This window comes from Tupaia chinensis, unplaced genomic scaffold (assembly GCF_000334495.1).
Source record: "Tupaia chinensis unplaced genomic scaffold, TupChi_1.0 Scaffold000093_1, whole genome shotgun sequence".
NCBI lineage: Eukaryota > Metazoa > Chordata > Mammalia > Scandentia > Tupaiidae > Tupaia > Tupaia belangeri.
Window position 1 is genome coordinate 7,288,034 of NW_006159555.1, and position 4,723 is coordinate 7,292,756.

Consider the following 4,723-nt stretch of genomic DNA (forward strand, 5'->3'; position numbering starts at 1 on the left):
ATATATAAATAAATAAAATTAAATCGTTAAAGACTTAAAAGGAAGGTAAAAGAAAGGTGAATCATGCATCAAGTACAGTAACTGACATATTTTATTTGTCTAATTTCACTTTTGTCCACAGGCTTATAAATTGTTAAATTACATTCCTAATGGATACAGCTTAAAGATTTGTGATGTATTTAAGAAAACACAGTGTGAGAGCAAGCAAGTCTGGGTGGCAAAATAGAGAAATCTAAGGAGCAAAGTACTGGACAAAATGCTGCATGGATAACAAGATGTAGATTGTGCATAGGAGTTCTCTAGATAAATATTTTGTAGCACACAAATAAGATTCAGTTTCACTAGGCCAGTTAAACCCAAGTCTCTTGGAGCATGTACATCTAAATAATTTCCACAACTCATATAAGTCACACAGATGCTGAATTCTCACCATCAGACTGGAGAGAATTATTTGACTACTGGGGGCCTACATCAGAAACCCAAGAAAAAAATCATGCCTTGGTACTTGGATAAACAAGCTCTGGGTTAAGATTATAAAGCTACCCTTGTATATTTCAAAAACAATTCTTTAAAGAATGCAACAGTTAAACTTCCATAGTAAACCAAGTACTCCTTAAAGGAAGAGAAAAATAACTCCAGATCCGTAACAACATAAAATTCCATATGTTCAAAAATACATGATATGAAAAAGATGGTAAACAAATTCACATTAATTAAAAGGTCCAAGATGTTCAAAAATTAATCTAAAGGCCCAAGATGATAAACAAACAAACGAACAAACAAACAAAAGAGCTAAATAGTGGGACTAGCAGATGGCATAATGGTTACATCACTGGATATCTGTGTGGTTGGCTGTGATTCAAGTCCCAGACGCAGTGACTTGATACTCATGCAGACCATGTGTGTATGTGTGCCCAAAACCCTGAGAGAAGAACAGAGAAGAAGGGATTGTGGCATTGCCATCCCCCTAAGATGTGCTTTCCCACTTTCAGTCTCTCTGTCTCTACCATGTGTGTATATGTGCCCAAAACCCTGAGAGAAGAACAGAGAAGAAGGGATTGTGGCATTGCCATCCCTCTAAGGGGTGCTTTCCCACTTTCAGTCTCTCTGTCTCTCCAGAGAATATATGCGCCCTATAGCAAAACTCTTTCTAAGAAAAATTAATTATAGTAAATAAACTAAATAAAGCAAAGATAATCATACCAAGACACATAGTAATTACAAAACAAAACAAAACAAAAAACAAAATCCACTGATTAGAAAGATCTTGAAATTGGCCGGCCAGGGAGGAAGCCACACATTGTATACAGAACAACAAAGGGGGATTACCTGTTTTTTTGCACAGAAACTATGCAAGACAGAACATCTTAAAAGAGTCAAAACAAAGCCTAGTGATATACAGACAAAAGAAGACATCAATCTAGAATTGTATATCTAACAAAATATTAGTCAAAACTAAAGATAAAATATTAAACTAAATGTAATTATTAAATTAGTTCAGAGAAACAAAAGTTAACTTTTCTTGCCATTATACTATCACTGTTAGAAATGCAAATGGAAATTCTTCCACTGAAGAATACTACATGGAAACTTGGATTGACAAAAGGAATAACAGATATAGTTAAGAGAAAGTTGTCACCACATAGAAGATTTGTTTTATTCATTTCTTTAAAAGTAAATTTAATAGTTTACAACAAAGTATGATAGGATTTTAACATAAGTACAAGTAAAATATGTTACAGAAAGTACCCATGATGAACAGTATAAAATATGAAAAGTATACTATTGCAAGTATCTTACATAACATATAAGGCAGTGGAATATCACCAGATGGTAGAATACATTACTTTGAAAATACATCTTTTAAAACTAGGGAAAGCAGTAAAAATATAAACCAACAAGGGATAAGAAAAAGAACCAATAGGAGAGATAAAATGAAATATAAAATATATTCAATCCAAAAGAAATGTGAATAAAAAAGAAATAAATGTACAAAATTAAAACTATATAGAAAGACAGATGTAAACCTAAGCATATTAATATATACATGAACTGTGTATGCTCCAAGCACTGCAGTAATACAGTGATTATAGCACTAGATTAAGAAACACTTAACAGATCCAAGAATGTAAATTTCTCTATTCAAATGATATAATTAATATCCTTAATTTGATTGTCAAAAAAAAGGAACAAAGAAAGAAGAAAAGCAAGCAAGCAAGCAATGCTACTGGCTTTGGGACAGTAGCAGTCATGGCACCACCACCTGGGAGATACAGTATCTCTGGTGAATATCTTCTTCTGTGTAATTTGGAGGACAGCACTAACAGTGACCTACACCCAGCACTGCTACATCTTTTTATCATTTGCCACTGCTGACAAAAAGCAGCAAAAACAGTGAGCTTCCTGTGGTGTTCATAATGAGAGAAAAGGAGTCCCAATTGCTGCCAAATGTATGAGCTATTGTAACCTGTAAGGTCTCCAGCATCAATTCATACTTTATCAAAGTAAATGCTTAGTATGTGGAGTTCACATACCACTTAAGAATTCTTTCCAAAGAATTCCCCCAAAGGTCATCTAAAATCACAAAATATACATTTTTCTCACCTGCATGGAACCTTTTCAAAGATTACCCATATGATAGGGAACAAATCAATGCTTTACAGATTCAAAGGCATAGAAACTATATCCAGCATCTTCTCTGGCCATGATGGAATTAAATTTGATATTAATTTCAGGAAAAACACTCAAAAATACACAAAAACATAAAAACTAAACAATGTAATTCTGAATGTCTTCTCAACTACTGAGGAAATTAAGTCTGAAATATAAGAAAAGTATGGAAACAAATGATAATGAGTACACAAATTTCCATAATCTATGGGACACTGCAAAAGCAGTCTTCAGAGGGAAATTCATAGCAATAGCTGGATATAAGAAAAAGATGGAAAGATGGAAAATAGACAACCTAACATCATGCCTCAGGGAATTGGAAAAACAAAACAAAATGCCAGGCGGAAACAAATAATAAAGATTTGAGCAGAAATAAATGAAATAGAAAATAAATGAAGTATACAGAAAACAAATTAAAGCAAAATCTGGTTCTTTGAAAAGATTAACAAGAGAAACACACCATTCGCTAAACTGATTAAGAAGAAGAAGAAAAAGAAACCAGATAAATCAAATATGTAATATAACAGGCAATATTACAAGAGACACAAGAGAAATACAAAATATCATTAGAGTATACTATGAATGACTATATGCCAACAAACAAGAGAATATGGAGGAAATATACAAGTTCCTCGATGCATATAATCTACTAAGATTGAATCAGGAGGACATAGAAAGTCTGATTAGATCCATACCAAGCCAGGATATTGAATCAGTAATAAATAATCTCCTGACAAAGAAAAGCCCAGGTCCTGATGGATTCTACAAAACATTTAAAGAAGTGTTAACTGCCATTTTACTCAACTTATTTCTAAAGATCTGAAAGGAAGGAAATATCCAAAGTTCGTTTTATAAAGCTTCTATTACCCTCATTCCAAAAACAGACAAGGACATGACAAAAAAGGACAACTACAGACCAATATCTCTGATAAACAGAGATACAAAAATTCTCAGCAATATACTTGGGAATTGTATCCAAAACATATAAAAAAGACTATCTATCATGACCAGCTAGGCTTTATTCCAGGGATGCAAGACCATACACAAGACCATAAACATAATTTACCATGTTAACAGAAAGATAAAAACCATATGATCATTTCAATCAATACAGAGAAAGCATTCAACAAAGATACAGCATTCCCTTCATGATTAAGATTCTTAAAATATGGCATAGTAGGTCCATTTTTCAACACAATAAAATTCATATATAAAAAAATCTATAGCTAACATTATACTGAATGGGGAAAAACTAAAAGCTTTTCCAATAAAATCCGGTACTAGACAAGGCTGCCTACTTTATTGACTCCTTTTCAATATAGTGCTGGAAGTCTTAGCCAATACAATCAGAAAAGAAAATAATATAAAAGGCACTCAAATAGACAAAAAGTGTTGAAAATCTTCATTTGCAGATGATATGATGGTATACTTGGGAGACTCAAAGGTTTCCATGAAAAAAAAAAAATCTCAAATAAATGAATAAAGTAAAGTGGCAGGATACAAAATCAACATTCAAAAATATGTAGCATTTCTATATACTAACAGCAAGTTGACAAAGGTAAAACTGAAGAAAGGAACTTCTTTTATCATAGCCACAAAATGTATAAGATATCTAGATATAAACCTAACTAAGGAAGTCAAAAACCTTTACAAAGAAAACTATGAAAATCTAAAAAAATAAATTGAAAAGGACACAAAAAAGTGGAAGGAGGACCCATGTTTCTGGATTGGAAGAATTAATATAACCAAAATGGCTAGTCTATCCAAATTAATCTACATATATAATACAATTCCAGTCTAAATACCAGAGTCAATCTTCACAGATCTAGAAAAGACACTTAGGTAGGCAAAGACTTCTTAAATAAGACTCCCAAAGCACAAGCAATAATCCCCATAATTGATGAGTGGGATCATATCAGATTAAGATGTTTCTGCACAACAAAGGTTGCAGTAATTAATGTGAATTGACAATCCTCAGAATGGGAGAATATTTTTTAAACTATGCCTCAGATAAGTGACTGATAACCAGAATACCTACAGAACTCAAGTGGCT